We start from the raw sequence: 18,730 nt of genomic DNA on the forward strand, positions 1-18,730 counted from the left end.
CATCCAATAGTGTCACTTTCTTGGTATACCAAAACAACAGTTGTGCCTACACACCACCCTCAGGTAAAGTGGCGAACACTCCCTAAAACTGTGGTCAGGAGAAAGAACCTTAATATCGAGTTCATGGATAACAATAATGCACACATAGTTTTTGTATCATCGTGGTTTCCTCAAAATCAAAACTCTAAGAGTCTCATTCTAATGACGGGATATCTCAGAATATATATTACACTATTCTTTTTTTATCTTATTTTTAGTAGCCAATTCATTAATTTGCAATTCAGCATGCAAAAATCAATACACAAGCTTGCATACCTCATGCCTGATCCATCACGGGACCATAACCCACAAAAAAAAATAGAACAGTGCAATACAATAAAACAATATAAATGTGACTTTTATGATGCATTAAAATGAATTAAAAAAAAGTAATCCAAGCTCAAGGCTCACCAGGCCTACGATGACCCATTTTGATCATTGATGCATCATATGCAAAAATCATAACAACATGCAATATATGCAATAATGTCAACATACTTCCAAATGCACATTCATATATGTCAATTTAACATGTGCATGAAACAATAATACTCATATATGCATGCACATGAGTTCACATTAGTAATGTCGCAGGTATGCCTTCATTTAATTCGCATGTTCATATCAAATGCATGTTTTCATTCATAATTCACTTCATAAAACACATGTGAATACTTAAGCAAGCAGGTTCACGCAATGTCACATCCACTTCATGTATGCACATGCCCGTGAAAGAAAGCATGCAATATTAATGGAATTTAGCATGCTATACCAAGTGTCAACCTATGAAATGCCATTCTTTTGCATACATAAACCAAGTCGAGTGCAAATAACCAATCTGGACATTTAATTATATAGCTGCACACATTCATTTTATATATGTACATGCACTAGAAACAAACTTGAAATGACATATTGTGTATGCATATCAAAACCAGCCAAATCATGTGAAAAGTTTCATTCTTAGCATGTATTGAAACCAAATTACATTCGCTGAACCAAATCTGGAAGTTTGCATACATGACTGAATATCATATTCATTTTTTTTTAACATGGCTCAGTCAATCTAGCTGGGTCTGTGTCCAGCTGAACAGGAACTAGCCCAACCAAACCTAGTTGGCTGGGACTAAACTATCTCAGTTCAGCCAACTGAGTTGGCTAAAACTCAAACAGAAAAGTTTTTTTGAAAGCACCCAGCCCAACCACCAGTAGGTCGGTTGTTTTTTTTTCCAGCACCCAGCCGACCCAGTCGGTTGGGGCTCAACTTCTGCCCAGCCGACTCAGTCGGTTGGGCCTGGAAGTCACCACACAAGCCCAAACCGGCTTGTGGGTTCCCTGCCAGGGCCTGGCAGCCAGCCGAGTGCCACTCGACTCGGCTGCCAGTGCGCCCAACATACAAAAATCAAAAGACAAATTTTTTTGACACACGTGCCCAGCCTATCAGCTGGGCCTGGTATAGCCTGTCAGCACCTACCATGTGCTGCTAGACCAGCCCTTTTTTACCCAGCCAATTGGCTAGGCTAAGCAGAGACCGATCTTGCCCAGCCAAGCCCAACTTGGCTAAACTGACGGTCAAAACAGTGATAAAATAAAATAACTTAATTATATTGAAAAACAAGTTTAGCATTCACATCTGCCAGATCAACAGAAACAAAGATTTGTATGACACGTGTGCATGCCTATTCAGATTCATCACTCTATGTATACCGTCATACTTTGTGAACTTTCATTTAGAAGTGCTAAATACAAGGTTTCACATCTCACGAGTGCATGAATGTGCATACTTACAATCAGCTATGTATGCATGGACAGAATCATATTTTCAGTATACATTCATATGCATAATCTCACTCAATACAATAAGCATGCTCAGATTTGTATAGATCCATAAGGGATTAACGATGCTCATGCAGATTTTTCAATTATATATGCACGTGCTACCCAATTCATTAAAAAAAAATTATGCATATGTGCATCATTGCATCCAGATTCCAAGATCTTGTATGCATTAAATCTGGGCCAGATTTGTGCATGTCTCTAACATGGCAAATCTGTCCCGATTTAGGGATTTTCAATTACTAACACGAATATAGGTATTATCTCCAAAATAAATTCTGAAAAAAAAAGAGGAGTATAAAGCCCATGTTAGAGTAAATATCTTGATTTATTTTTTTCCCATGGATTTACATCAAAATCATGCATGAAAAACCCATCTATATCCAATATCTTACTCGATTCAAGAGTGGAGACCCATACCTTTTCATAAATTAAAAGAAAATATGGGTTAATGTGAAGAACGTGGGTAGTTTTGGAGAAGATGTCTTCTTCTTTCTCTCTTTTCCTCTCCTTCTCTCTCCTCTTTATTTCTTTCCTTCGTTCTCTTTTCTTTCTCTTTTTTTTTATTGTTTAAGTAAGCTAAGAGGGAGGTGACCCCCACCCCCTTTCTCCAACCCTCCCTCTCTAGATGGGCTGGAGAGTTTCCTCCTTGGAGGATTCTCTCACAACTCTTTCTAAAATTTTCCAACTCTCATGTTTCGACTTTTTCAAAGTTTTCAAATTTTTTAAAAACCTTTTTCAAAACTTACATAAGACACTTTTAGGCATATATGAAGACTTCTTTAAGAAGTCCTAAACAACCCTAAAAATAAATTTTGAAATTAATTAAAATTAATTATTTATTTAGTATTAAATAATTAATAATTATTTAGAAGTTTCCAAAAATAGCCAAATTAACTAAGGAGACTTCATAACTTTAATTAACTCCAATTTAAAGCTTTTAAATGAAATTAAAGCAATAAAATCATTGGGCATGGATTTGGATCCGGATCCAGATCCACTAAATCTATCACCAAAAAATCCAAATGGGTTTTGGACTGGACCAAATCCAGATTAATATGGGTCTTGGATAGAGTTCAAATCCATATTAATTTGGATTAAATCCATTGGATCCAGTCTGATCCAAATTCAAATCTGAATCTGAATCGACAAACTGCTCCTTTTTCGAAAAAATATGATTTTTGGGCCAACCGAAACTCAAATTTGGAAAAGTAACATATTGTTGCTCTCGACATTCCGAGACGCATCCAACGATAATAACATGAATATAAAATTCTGAGTTTTGGCAAAAAATAACTCAAATTTTTCTTGAATTTAAAGGTCAAAAATAAAAAAAATTCTACATTTTAAGTGGCTCGTTTAGACCAAGTTGATCGGACTTGGGCCAAGCCCAGACTCAAAATCATTGGTCTAATATCATGGTTCAAATGATTTTTCTTCTATACTTAGCCAAATTTTCAAAAAAAAACCATAAAATGACTGAGTGTAAAATTTTGTGATATTATATCCCTACCCCCTTAAAAGAATTTCGTCCTTGAAATTATAACGTAACAAATAAGTGTGGGTATAAATCTAAAACATAAAAACTTTTGAAAGCCATACCCTGATCGATCCTACCCTCTTAGGATTGATCACAACACAAATAGAAACATTACAATCATATCGAATATTCTTAATTCACACCAAAAGAGAAATACTATAAATGCAATCTAGCATAATAAATTCATATGCTTTAATAAAGGTATCAAATAGCCTTACCAGTGAAGGAGACTGCTCTGAAGCATGGGGCACAACTTACGGACACCAACGACCTACTTGAAATAAAATAATCATACTTTAAATAAAATAATAGTTTTTATATGTACCATACTTTGAGAAAAAGGATTATATCTCAAATAAAAGAATAAAATATTAGTTTTTAGTATGTATCATACTTTGAATAAAATATTATAAAGCTACATGCATATATTTTGAATAAAATAATACTTTTCACTTATATTTTAATTTATAAAGATAAAATATTGGAAGCATGCATAGAACACCGTGCATATCTGCTTAGCTTAAGAATAGAGCTTTGGGTTCAAAGAACCCTACTGACAATAGAATAGTCTACTCCAAATAAATAAAAGGAAAAGACCAAGGTCCTAGATATATTTCTGGTATACAGTAGTATGTAGGACATACTTTTATTCTGGGATGAGCTCGTGTGCGAGCTTAAAATAAATTAACTCTCAAAGCGCAAAATAGAGCACTATCTGAAAAATAAAATATGCCTACACACAAAACTTAAGATATTGATATGCCACATTGATGAAATGCTCGTATATTCAGAACCAATACTTATTGGGTCGGGTACACATACAAGACTTTAGTTATCACCCAAAAACTGGGTACTTGAATTACTAAAATCCTATTCTGGCATATATAGTGTAAGGCACTTAAAATAATCCTTGTAATAAAGATAACCCTCCTGACCCATTATGTTCTATTCTCTACCTTTGAGAAGGTAGATGGTACAACCTCGAGTGATTTTGTTCTAATTTTTGGGAGTGAGGTGTCCCAGTGGTCTCTACTCACTCGTAGGTCTACGGAAGGCCGGGCTATCCATGTGTCCTAGGTGATGGATCCCCAACTAGTGCAGTAGTCAAAGATGCATTCTACTTTCTGCTCTTCCTTAACGGTGATTCTTTCGATTACGGACTGCCCGCTTTGGGTCCGTTATAGTAAGGTACCCAAGATTAAAGCATCTGAGAATGATACACTCTCGTAATGTCTCGACTGTCTGCAATGGATTTCCTCCACGTACTAGGGTGGATGGTTAATTATTGAAACAAAGATATTTTTTAATCACAGTTTAAAATAAAAATATGCCCTAATTATGTAAACAGTTTTGTCTTACTTTTCAGTACAAATGCTTTATATGAATTGACTGAATATGTTTAATATTTTGAATTACCAGAATTTGTATAGACTTACCAGATTGTCAGAAGTCTGACCCTTAAATGAGTTTTTGTTTAGGTGCAAGTCAGTGAATGTAGCAGGGCAGAAACAACATTGAGGAACTGGTACTCTTCGGAGGATCCAAGGACCAGCTTGGGACTTTTGTTCATAATATTTTGTATTCTCAAGTTTTGAACTATCTGTACATTTTGTCAAAAATAAAGTAAATAATATTTTGGTTTTCACTCGGATAATAGTTTTGTCTTATTTCACCCCCGTGACTCGCTCAAAATTTTTAAAACCGAACTCAATATTAATTATTTTTCGCTACCAATATTAAATTTTTTTAAAAAATTTAGGTTTTAAATTTTAGAGCGTCACAACACTATGACTTTGATACCATGTAATAAAATATGTGAAAGCACGAAACACAAGCCATCTATTTATACACAATAGCACACATAAAGGGGAGGCCATTGGGAGCTCCAAAGAGTCCTTGGAGCTCCCAATGGTCATAAATATGAGCCCCTAGTCTTTGGTTAAAAGACAAAAATAAAAACAGAAAGTAAAAAAAATATAAAAAGGTTGCCCCTAGTGGACAGAGTTTATTACAAGAGAAAAAAACCAAAATACCCTTGACTCAAAAAGAGAAATTATATATATATATATATATATATATATATATATATATATATATATATATATATATATATATATATATATATATATATATATATATATATATATATATAATTTTAACAATTATGCCACTACTGAAGTATTATTGGTAGATCAAATTTTACGAAGATCTTAAAAATTTAAACATAAATTTTTTCTTCATCGTGGATTTGGCAAGTTACAATGCAGGAAAAATGTTGGGTCACATGTAGAGGCTTTATTTAATTATTTTATCTATTTATTTTTAGGCCTTGTTTGGAAATTTTCAGTTGGTGGTAGCTAAGGATGCAGTTACGGAATCCCCAAAATTTGTGGTTTTAGCAAATCCACATGGTTGTTTGGGATAAGTGGAATGGTTCAGATGGGAATTTTACCACTTCCACTTGTGCAGCGGTTCTGTTAATGTTGGCGCTGGGTATTCAGTATTCTCCACTTCCCATTCCGGCTACCTCCGATGCCTAGTTTCCAAACAGGGCCTTATTACAGTTGAAAGCGTCTAAGCAAAATCCTTTGATTTATACCAAGGTTGCTGGATTCCATAATTCAATTAACTGTTTGGTGGGAAAGTTGTTCTTTTTGCCTTTTAAATCCCCACCTTATTAAACAGGAGGGTAAAATTGGAAATCTTCTTAAGCAATATACACTTTTTGTGAAAAGATTATGTAATATTTTCAAAATTTTATCAAAGAACAATTTTGCATAGAGATATTTAAATTTAACCCTTTAAAACTTTTCTAGCTATCTAAAGTTTAACATGATCGAGATTTCTTTTTATTTTGTTCATGTTCATGTTAAGAAAAACTGAAGCTTATTGAAAAGTAGAACCAAGAACAAGACATGGTAGTATATATTAAACTGTTAAAGACTGAGTGAGGCTAATTGTCTAAGACATGCCTTCTGCTTAATGTGAAAAGGTCAAACACTGGCTTAGGAAAGATATCAATTTGTTTACTTTATTTGTTATAGAAAACGGCCCGTTCTTACGAACAGGTCACTTGCATGCACACACCCACATACAAATCAAACATGACACAGACACACACTGATCAAACATGATGAGCCTAATCTACTAATAGTGTTGTAAATGGTTGGATTCATGTCGGATGTAGCCAATACCATATCCGACTAATTGGATATTAGCTAAATGGATTTGAATTCATATTTGGATCCAGACAATGAAAAGCTCATACCGAATTGGGTTTTTACATGTAAATGGATTTGGATTTCCATCAAAATCGGATTAGGTAGCAAAAAATCAAAACCACATCAGCATCTGATTATAATTGGATATGGTTTTGGGCTTTTGGCTTTACCAAATCTGACTAAACAGAGTGGGATTCAGTTACATATTGGACAAAATCCGATCCATTGACATCCCTATTTAGTAATATCTCTAACGTTCCCATAGAATCCCATGTAAGTAGCTCCAACTTCGACTGAAATAGGGTGAGAGAGAGAGAGTACTGCTAGCAAGGGGTCGTTGCCGGAGGGTGGCAGTTGCCGGAGAGGAGAGGAGAGGAGAGGAGAGAGGGTTGAGAGAGTCGAGAGTCGGGGCATACTTTTGTTTCATTGGGGAGTCCCGCACCGTTCTAACGTCACCGTTCCAAGGGGACTGAAATGGCACGAGACACTCTTACGTGGACGCGCATCTTGCACGTCACGTGTTTGCGTGGGCGTGTGGGCCCCACATCTTGCGGGTATAGCGGACACCATCATCCCCGCAATCAAACGCCCCCTTACGGATCATTGCCAATGCCAGGGTAGTGTGCTGTGGCTGAAGGCTTATTGCTTAGAGACCATGGTCTGCCAAGGCAATAGTATTGGAACTAAGGAAGGAAGGTTGTGGCTTGTGAGCCATAGTTTCAAGTAGAAAACTTGGTAACTACGAATCAGAAGGCGTCGCGACTGATATTAGGTAGGTAGACAAAAAGCCTAATTTTTCTCTCTATTAAAATACATTATGTCACAACCAATTTAGTAAATGACAAAAAAGTTCACAACACTCACCTTTTCATTTAACAAAATGTCGTGTGACGTGGGTACTCATAAAAAACAACAGTTTAGAAAATTACATTCAACCCAAACCACTCCCTTTGTCATTTTTAAAATGTTACAATTCAACCAAGTTTTGGCCTCCTAATGCCCCTCGTTGCTCCTTTATAAGTAGTACAGATTTTTCTTATTGTGGAAAATTTTCATTTCTTTTGGTCTATGGGCTCTTTAAATTTTTTGTTTTCAGTTTCTTATTCTTTTTTTCTATTTCACATTTCTCTTTTATTCTATTAAAAGTCTAAGAAAGCAGAAGTTTGAATTTCATCAGGCAGAATTTATAGTTCCATTTCATTGTTTCTATTCACTTTTCCTGTGATTAGGCCAGCTCTAGTTAGAATTAAAGCTTAATTGATGCAAGTTACACTGCTTGGTTTCATATAGTTGTTTTTGCCATTTATAGCCTGATAAAACTACATGCAGAGTGCAGCATTTTAAAAACAAATTTTAGATACTTTGGAAGACCTGAACATTGATACGTCTGGAGCATGCCTGTGATTAAGCTAGATTTTATGTATATATTTTCACACAAGATCTGTTCGCTGTGCTTTTCATTTTCCTATTTATTTGTGTTTTATCATTCATATCCTACTAATATAAGTTGTGGGATGAGGCGACTTCTCTTACTAATTTTTAAGCAGCCTACTTTCAACCTTTTTGATCTTTTATGGTCATGTTGTATTCCAGTTGCCATGTGTGAATCATTAAATATATTTATGATGTATAGATGTCGTAGTTCTTGGTGGCTGTGCTTTTCATTTTCCTATTTATTTGTGTTTTATCATTCATATCCTACTAATATAAGTTGTGGGCTGAGGAGACTTCTCTTACTATTTTTTAAGCAACCTACGCACAACCTTTTTGATCTTTTATGGTCATGTTGTGTATGTTGTATTCCAGTTGCCATGTGTGAATCATTAAATGTATTTATGATGTACATATGTTGTCGTAGTTCATGCATTTTTTCTGCTACATGCCAAATTTGTAATCTTTCTTGTTGCTAGTTTATTTTAGTTATAAATCTGACTGAAAACTTAATATATATGTTTGTGATTGTATTTGATTGATTTCCTTCACTTTTGGCCATATTTGGCAAGATTGTTGTATCTGCATCTGTGTCGTCATATATTTCAAGCCACAAGATAACCAGTAAGGCAGTCACATGGGAAACAGAGAGCAAGCAGTCATTCTGGAGTCCACATCTTCATAAACTGTTTTGGAATTACTATTGCTGTCTTTATGTGTTTGGGTTAGCTTGTACATGGCGATTTCCATTTCCCCCAAGTTGAATTCAAATTTCATGTTTTCTCCCTAAAGAAAAACATATTTTGTGTTTTATGATTCTGAGTGAAGAAAATTTTGATCCTTTGCTTTTGCGTGTGTTAGATGTCATTGTTTGATGTGTATCTGACATATTTATTGTTGCAGTCTAGCCATTGGACTAGTATCTGATGTTTTTACACATTTCATTGTCTACATAATCTTTATTTGTTTATTTGTGCTTGTTCCATCTCATCTCCATCTTGCTTCTAGTCTGTTATAAATAACACCTTAATTTTCGTTCATGCAGGATGGCTTAACCATTCCAATGAGCATAATTGCACAGATTCAGAATCTTCTCTTGATAGTTATGTCCAATACTGTGAAGGGATTCCTCCATCAGAAACCTTCTGGTATCGGACATCTGGAGAGCAGGTGTTTTGTTGATGCAGCAATTGTTTTTTGTAAACTCCAACATGCTACCTTCAATGTTCCTGTCAAGACTCAAGTGTGTTTCTTGTCTCCATGATAATAAGTTAGCTCTGTGACCTGGATTTTAATCAAACTTGTGGATTCTGTTGTTTGTTTTTTATTTCTTATGTGCAAAATCACATCTTTTGGCCTTAGATGTAAAACTAAAGTCCACTCACAACTTACCAAATAGTACATTAGAGATGAAGGAACATGCCTTATCCTTATCCACTAACTGTATCTCAGTATGTGAGACACGTTTGAAGACAAACTCCTGCATTGAAACAGAAAATAATGTATTGGAGAAAGATGAGAGTAGTTCCCTTGATAAGGATGCTTTTGAAGAAGCAATTCCAGAAAGAACTTTACTTCATGAATCCCCAGATAAGGAGGAAGAGGGATTTGAAAGCAGAAAGGATAGGTTTGATAGAAAGTCACAGTCTCGGCACTTGAAAGTCCAAAACATTGAAAATTTTTACTTCTGATTGTGAAAAGCACTGTTGAATTTGAAAATCAAAAAGTGGAGTTAAGAATTGATAATGCTTTGGATCAAAGCTTTTTCTGTTTGTATGGTTTAAATCTTAAATTGGGTAGCGAATCATCTGGTGAGGATGATCTAGAAGTACATAGGAACACCAACCGTGGTGATTATCAAACAAAAGAGCAATGTGCCGATGTCTTTCGCTACCTTCTGCCATATGCAAAAGCTTCGTCGGTTAGTAACATCTTTATATCTGTTTAGTTTTGCTTCTGAAGATGCAGTAAATGCTTCCAAATATTCTAAAAGATCAGAACTGTTTCAGCTTCTAAGTTTAAAATTTGACTTGTATATATGGATCTATAAGAACCTCATGATACTTTGATAAATTGAACGTTTTTTTTTTCAAAAATTCTGCTGTAAAATCTGATAATTCACATTTTTGTATTGCTGTTTTCCTTTTTTGGAAGCTCAAACTTTTTCCTAATTTATTTTCATTTCAGAAGATATTCTAGAAAAAAATGCGTAAAGTAAGAAATATTTAGTTTATTTTACTAACTCTGGTTTATCTCACAAGAAGCCTGGTCACTGAGGTCACTTAGCTTTCTATTATATTTCAGAGAGCCGACATGGTAAAGCTCCGAAGAGTATTAAGAGTCATCCATAAACACTTCCCACAACCTCCTGAAGAAGTTATGGCAGAAAGTTCGATAAATAAGTTCTTGGACAGTCCTGATGTATGTGAAGATAAGCTCGTCAAAGTGGCAGGATCTGGTGAGATGCTTGAATCTGTCATCAATCTGATTTTTCCTGGTGGGTGAGGCCCCGAGGCAAACATTATAACAAGGCATTCCATTCTACACTTCTTTACCAAGTTCCATGGTGAGCAATGCTCTTGCTCTCTTAGCAGTCAGGTTTATTTGGTTTCATGCTGAAAAAATGCAGCTCTGAACCATATTTAGAGGTGTACAGCAACTTGTGTTTCTTCCTAGCACAAGCTGAAGATATGAATGCAACTGATAAATGTCCTGGGTTTGTACTTACCAAGGAAGGAGAAGAGTTTGTTGAGCAAAGCCAAACCTTTTAAATATGATTTATTATATAACCCTTTGCTCTTTGAGAGCTGGCAACGTCTTGCAAACATTTATGATCAGGTAAAATATAATGATAACAAAAAACATAGTGACAAATGCCTCGTAAAGTATTTTGTATCTTTCCACTTTCTAGCAACTCATGGTGTTCTGAAAGTGTGACAGCATGAATAAGCATTGAAGATGTAGCTTTCCCTGTTAGTCATTGTTTTATTTTTATTCCTCCAAATTCAGGTTTTGGCCTGTTGGTCAATTAATTTAACAAGTCTTTGTATTAAGGTTTCACTTGATAGTTTGTGGTCTTCACATTACTTGGTTAGTTCTTAATAATAAATACTTAATAGTCTAGATTGCGTTGGTATCATGTTCTGAACAACCAGGCCAAGATGATTAAGTCCAACCAAGGTTCAACTGGTGGATAAAACTGGTTTGAAATCTGCGTGAGTGTGTGTGTCTCTTATATATATATATATATATATATATATATATATATATATATATATATATATATATGGGGATTGTGCTGCCCTTTTTTTCGTTAGGTCACGTTAGGGTACCCTTCAAAAATAAAAAATTTAGGTGTTTTATGCTAGATCTAAACCATTAGATTTGTTTATCATTGTTTATTCAATATAAAACATGTTTTTGATTAATCGTTTTTATGATCAGATGTGCATTTTAAAGAGGTAAAAAATCAATGGTTGATATTGTACTAAAATTTGATGATAAAATATTCACATTTTTATATCAAATCAATTTGAATCAACGCTTGCTTCTTAATAAATAAGCAAGGATAAACACATTAACGGTTCAGATCTAGCATAAAGCGCTTAAAACTATAATTTTTAGAGGGTCCTAACGTAACCTAACGAAAAAAAAGGGGCAGCACAATCCCCATTCTCATATATATATATATATATATATATATATATATAAATAAATAGAGAGAGAGAGGGATTAGAAATACCAATATGGAGTTTAGTGATTTTAAATTGTTGTTTTATACACACGCACGCACACACACACACATGTACATACATTTACGTGTGCGTATGGCCGTGTCTCTGTGTCCTAATTTTTGAAAATTATCAAATCGTACAAGAGACCAAATAGGTAGGTGAGAAAGCAAAAGTGATAGAACCTTGGGGATATAAGATTTGGTATACAAGAATAAATAGGAATAGGAATGGAGTAGGGATTGTTATGAGTCATGAGTTTTTAGATAATGTAGTTGAGGTCCATAGGAAGGGTGATAGGATTTTACTTATTAAATTAGTATTAGGTACGGATATTATTAATATTATTAGTGTTTATGCACCTCAAGTAGGTTTAGATGATTCCATTAAGCGACAATTTTGGGAAGATTTAGATGGAGTAGTACAAGGGATATCTTATGGAGAAAGGCTTTTCATCGGCGGTGACCTTAATGGGCATGTAGGCATTAGTAGGGATGGATTTGAGAGTATCCATGGAGGCTATGGTATAGGAGAAAGAAACGAAAGTGGAGAAAGGATTTTAGATTTTGGTTTGTCTTATGATATGATCTTAGCAAACACTTGGTTTAGGAAGAGGGAGTCTCACCTAGTAACATTTAAAAGTGGGGTTAATACGAGTCAGATAGATTTTTTCCTACTTAGAAAGAGAGATAGGGGTTGTTGCATCGATTGTAAGGTTATACCGGAAGAAAGTGTAGCTACACAACATAGAGTCTTAATTTTAGATCTTAGAATTAGACAATGCCGCAAAAGGGATAGACATAGGATAGATCCTAGAATTAAGTGGTGGGCACTGAAAGGAGCTAAACAAGGAATGTTTGTAGAGCAGGTAGTTAAGGAAGTTGATTGGTGTCTCGAGGAGGATTTAGAATCAATGTGGAATAAGATAGCGGGTGGCATGAGAAAGGTGGCTAAGGAGGTATTGGGTGAGTCTAAAGGCAGTGCACCGCTAGGTAAGGATACATCGTGGTGGAACGAGGATGTCAAATTAGCTATTAAGGTTAAAAGAGAGTGTTATAGAAATCTAAGTAAGAGTTGTGATAATGAGAATTTGGAGAAGTATATGATAGCAAAGAAGGAAGCTAAAAAAGTAGTTCAGAACGCGAGGGATAAGGTATATAATGAGGTTTATGACAAGTTGGATACCAAAGAGGGCGAGAAGGATATTTATATGCTTGCAAAGATGAGAGATAGGAAATCGAGGGATCTGGATATGGTTAGATGTATCAAAGATGAAACGCAAAGGGTTTTAGTCAAAGATGAGGAGATTAAGGAGAGATGGAAAGATTATTTTGATAAGCTATTTAATGAAAGTCATGCTCAGGATCTTGGAGACTTCTCTATTCCTTTTCATGAGATGAATCATGACTTCATGCGCAAGATTCAAAAGAAAGAAATTGCAGAGGCTTTGAAGAAAATGAAATCAAGAAGGGCAGTTGGCTTAGATGGTATACCTATCGAGGCTTGGAAATGCTTGGGAGAGAAAGGTTTAGAATGGTTGACAAATCTTTTTAACAAAATTTGGCGGACAAATAAGATGCCTAATGAGTGGAGGAAGAGTACTTTGGTGCCTCTATATAAGAATAAGGGTGATATACAAGATTGCACAAACTATCGTGGTATAAAACTCATGAGTCATATTATGAAACTTTGGGAGAGGGTGATTGAGTCTAGGTTGAGGAAGGTTGTCATGATATTGGAGAATCACTTTGGTTTTATGCCTGGAAGATCAACTATGAAAGCTATACATCTTTTTAGACAACTTATTGAGAAAAATAGAGAGAGGAACAAAGATTTGCATATGGTTTTTATTGATTTGGAGAAGGCATACGATAGAGTACCTAGGGACGTTCTCTGGTGGACAATGATGAAGAAAGGTGTTTCTCTCAAGTATATTAGTATAATTAAAGATATGTATGAAGGAGTAGTAACCAATGTCCGCACTTGTGGAGGGGTGACAACCAATTTTCCTATAACGGTTGGGTTACATCAAGGATCTGCTTTAAGCCCTTTCCTATTTGCTATAGTGATGGATGAGCTTACGAGATCAATTCAAGAAAATGTGTCATGGTGTATGTTGTTTGCTGATGATATTGTTTTGATTGATGAGTCTAGAGTTGGGGTTAATGCTAAGTTAGAATTATGGAGACAGACATTGGAAGCAAGAGGTTTTAAGTTGAGTAAGCGTAAGACAGAATACATGGAATGTCCGTTTAGTAAGCAACGAAGTAGTGATGGGAGTGTAGTGAAGCTTGGTGAGCAAGAAATACCGGTGGATGATTGTTTCAAATATTTGGGATCTATCATTCAAAAGTATGGACAAATTGATGGAGATGTGAATCATAGGATAAAGGTTGGGTGGATGAAATGGAAAAGTGCAATTGGAGTGTTGTGCGATCGTAGAATGCCATTGCGGTTGAAGGGAAAGTTTTATAGGATGACTATTAGGCCTGCTTTACTATATGGTACGGAATGTTGGGTTGCCAAGAGACATCATATTCAAAAAATGAGTGTAGCTGAGATGCGTATGCTGAGATGGATGTGTGGAAATACAATAAAAGATAAGATTTGAAACAAGGAGATACATAAAAAGGTAGGCGTTGCACCCATTAAAAATAAGATGAGAGAGAATCGTTTACGGTGGTTTGGACATATTCGGCGAAGGCCTAATGATGCTCCAGTTAGAAGAATGGAGAAATGGGGAAATATATTAGTTAAAAGAGGTCGGGGTAGGCCTAGCAAGACATGGATGGAGGTGATAGGAAAGGATATGAATGCTTTGAACCTCACCAAGGACATGACATTGGATAGAAATGATTGGAGGAGAAGGATTCATGTGGAAGACCCAGAATGATTTTCTTTTTTGGTTCATATCGCCGACCCCAATTGTTTTGGGATGAAGGCATAGATGTTGTTGTTGTTGTTGTATCAAATCGTACTAAGGGTATCCACATCGTGTCCCGCTCTTGCATCCGTATCCATGTGATATAGGTTTAGAGCCAGTAATTTCTGTTTATGACTGAAGAGATAATCAATTTGGACTGATTTCTCATGATTGCCAAAGCATTTAACTTTTTTTATCATTTTTCTCCTGTACATGACATACTTCTGATTTTTAATAGGAAGTAGACTTAATGTTGAATGATGGAAGCAAGCATATTAATGTTAGAGAATGGAGAAAGCAAACTATGTTACCTCAAAGGGTAGAGATCAGCCGGAGGAGGAGCAGACGGTGTTTGTTGATGAGTCTTGCTCTAGCTAGAACTCCAGCTCCGCAGGTGATCTTTCTAATAATAGAGTACAAATTTATAGTCCATCTAATGTGGTTGTTGATATTATATATTCATTTTCTGCACTTGAACCAAATCTGATTGTGATTTCCTGATTCTCTTTGAGGCCCTGCTTTTGTCTGTTTGTTCAGGGCCAGATGCATGAATTGTTAGCTCTCTGTGTATTATGACAGCCTTCAGAATGTTGTACCGTTTTATGAACAAAGGATGCAACTTGGACCATGTTTTGCAAGAACTAAATGAAGCACTTTGAGAAAGCTTTTGCTATAAAGTAATTTTCATGTACTCTCAAGTCTCAATAATTAGTGTAGTGCATTCTGAATACATTGTGTATACTAAGTGGCATATACAACGTGTTCTTTGTTGTAGGCCAGACTGGTTGCATGTCCTCTACCTTGGAAAGCTTTGTGAAAAGCTAGGATATCCATATGAAAAGTCATTTTCGTATTATAGCAAGGCCTCCAGCATTAACCCATCTGCTGTAGATGCTGTATACAGGATGAATGCATCTCGTTTAAAGTTACTAAATGCTCATGGAAAACATGATTTACACGCACTTCAGGTTAGCATTCTATGGATGTTGCTGAAAGCCTGTGTTGCTTAGTTGACAGATTATTCGTGACTGAGATATGTTCTGTCTAACTGCAGTATTTATGGTCAGGTTGTTGCTGAACATGTTTTCCATAACGCAGCAAAAGATTCATTCTTTAATCTGTTAGGTTGAAACCGATCCAGGTCTTTCTCAGTCATCAATAGATGAAAATGAGAGGTCTGTGCAGGCAAATCTGGAAAAACAGAAAAGACAAATTGAGTTGCAATAGTTAGAAGAGGCATGGGAAACTCTATATGCTGATTGCTTATCAGCTCTTGAAGTCTGTGTTGAAGGGGAACTCAAACATTTCCACAAAGCAAGGTATATGCTTGCCCAAGGGCTTTACAGAAGGGGTAATAGTGGAGATCTGCAACGAGCAAAAGAGGAACTTTCATTTTGTTTCAAGTCATCTCGTTCTGCTTTCACCATTTATGTGGGAGATAGATGGCAGGGTAAAAAAAACAAGGTATATTTGGTTTTGTCGATGCTGGTATTGATGAGATACTTATTCTTATTTAAGGATGTCATAGAAGCTCAGTCTCATTTCTCTTATTCCAGTCGAAGAACCCCTGGACTTGTTGGCAACAAAAAGAGTTTGGAACTTGGGTTGCCTGAAAGCTCTCGTAAATTCATTACTTGCATTAGACAATATACACTTCTATATCTGAATTTGTTAGAAAAATCTAGGGATTTCTGTACTCTGGAGCGAGCTTACACATCTCTTCGTACAGACAGAAGGGTAATCAATGGCTCTATATCTCTGCCCTCCTTTTGTTTAATTCTGCTTAATATCTGGTATATCTAAAGTAATAAACCTCTCTTATCTGCACAAGTACACATGCACAGCTAACACGAATGTTCATGCACATGTATCCATGCATGAAAACACCTATGATCTTAGACCCTTAGCGAAATTATATGTGAAGAACAGACATGTCTAAACTTGGCTTTCCCATCTCCAGTTTTCTGTCTTGAAGATATAGTTCCAGTTGCCCTTGGAAGATACATTCAAGCCCTCTGTTCCACCATCCAGCAAGCTGAGGCAGTTGGTTCCAGCACAGTTGTTGAGGGTATGTTGGAGAGGTTATTCCCTGTATTCATTGAAAATGGAAGCATATGGAATGAGATAAGCAGTTTACCTGAACTGAATACTTCACCTGGCTCAGGGGTTTCAGAGTGTACTCTCTACAGGTGAATCAAGTGAATGCAGTACTTTCATTAGTTGTTTAACATCAACTCTCTTATATGAATGATTTGCATTCTAACACATTTTGTGGCAGTTATATTCATCAATACATACATTCTTTGGAAATTGATATGAGGCTTGACACACTTGAAGTAATAAATGAAAGAATCCGAAAGCGTTTCAAGAACCCAAAGTTGGCGAATAACAACTGCGCTAGAATTTGTAAGCGTGCATCCATAGCTTGGTGTCGCTCTATTATTTCCAGCTTTGCTTCCATCACACCATCTTCTGATGAAGCTCAGATAGACCATACTCATCAAGTGGTTAATAGCTCAGACAATAACGTGCAGCTTTATGTTGATATACAAGAGAGTGAACTTTGGAGTTTATCAATTGAAGAGCCAGTTCACCAGAAAGAACTTGAACAGAAAGGAAGTTGGGCATTATCAAAAAATAAAGCAAGCAGTGGCAGAAAATATGCAAACTGCTGCCACTTAGATCTGCTTACAACTTCTACCGTGATAGCTACTGTGGAACATATCCCTCTGGTATCAAACTGTACACAACAGGGCCTCGATCAGCACAGGCTCCATCAATGCCAGGAACTGAAAATATTCCTGTGCCTAGTATCGACACTCTTGATCTCAGTATCCCATGTAAACTTCTGCTATGGGCATACACTCTGGCGCATGGTCGTTATTCAACCATTCTGTCTGTTGTCAAGCATTGTGAAGAAAATGTGAAGGTATAAAATTGTGCAACAACAATTTTCTATTTAGTACTTGGTTCGTGAATTGTTTTTTGTCTAAAACTTGGCAATATATTAAGATGCCTTTATGTGAATATTGTTCATAAAGACTTACTGCCTGTTCTTCCAGATGAGGCTAAAAAGGGGCCCTACAGCATCAGTGGCTGCGTCACAATCATGTCCACTAGCTACTCATGCAGGTATTCTTCTTGGTTCCGATTCATCCCTCTTTTTTCATTTTATTTATTAGCAGCCTAACATTTTGCCTTTTTATAGTTGCTGGTAGAGATAGAAGCCATCAAGATGACTGGTGAGATTGAGGATAATCCTTCAACAAAGATGGTTCCTGCCACTTCCCATGAAATCGATAGCAAGCTAGGCATAAACATGCTCACAAGTTCCATTTCCAGTGAAGCTCAGAAAGTGTTTTCTACTGCTACTCCACTACACCAATGCAACAACGCTCATGCTGACCACAACGTTCAGGAAGGGCAAGGCTAAAATACTTCCATTGGTCGAAGCCGAGTTAACCATGTGAATATATGTTTCATTTTTAGGCAATTCATACTGTTAGCTATTTATGGCTAAGTTTGATGGATTGGGATAGTGGATAAATCTGCAAGTATTATGGTGCTGGTGAAAGACGTGATACTTGGCTCTACCAATGATGCTGCCTAGCATTCTAGTTTGACATAGATATCGACAAAAAATTCACTACTTATTAAGCTTTGTCTTTCAAGAGATCATTTTCTTCAGTTTTGGGGGTAGTTAGTCATGGTATAAAGGATCCTTTATGCAACTGAAACTTCCATTTTTGCTGTTGTAAATATCCTTGACATCCATCCAGGCTTATCTTGAGCTTGTACATGGGAGAGCGAATTTGGTGTGCTTATCTTGAACGTAAGGGATTTTGTGCTTATCAAATTCAGTTAATTTATCCAAGTTGCTTCAGAACAGGCGGGACAATTTGTTGTAATGTATATAAATGGTATGCTCTGTGTGTCTGTGTGTGTGTGTGTGTGTGTGTGTAACACAAGCACAGCTTGCTTGAAAGTTGTTTCACTTCATTCATTTTGG

At 36.1% G+C, this 18,730-nt stretch overlaps 1 protein-coding gene and 1 pseudogene across 1 annotated transcript in view; one reads left to right on the forward strand and one right to left on the reverse strand.

Annotated features, from left to right (window-relative positions):
* The window catches only part of LOC149815069 (uncharacterized), a 77,754-nt gene that overhangs the window by 630 nt on the left and 58,394 nt on the right, over positions 1–18,730 (reverse strand). The gene's annotated exons all lie outside the window — the stretch shown is intronic.
* Positions 625–18,331, forward strand: LOC149815070 (calcineurin-binding protein 1-like; annotated as a pseudogene).

This window comes from Nuphar pumila, chromosome 15, assembly GCF_984573655.1.
Source record: "Nuphar pumila chromosome 15, dmNupPumi1.hap1.1, whole genome shotgun sequence".
NCBI classification, from domain to species: domain Eukaryota; kingdom Viridiplantae; phylum Streptophyta; class Magnoliopsida; order Nymphaeales; family Nymphaeaceae; genus Nuphar; species Nuphar pumila.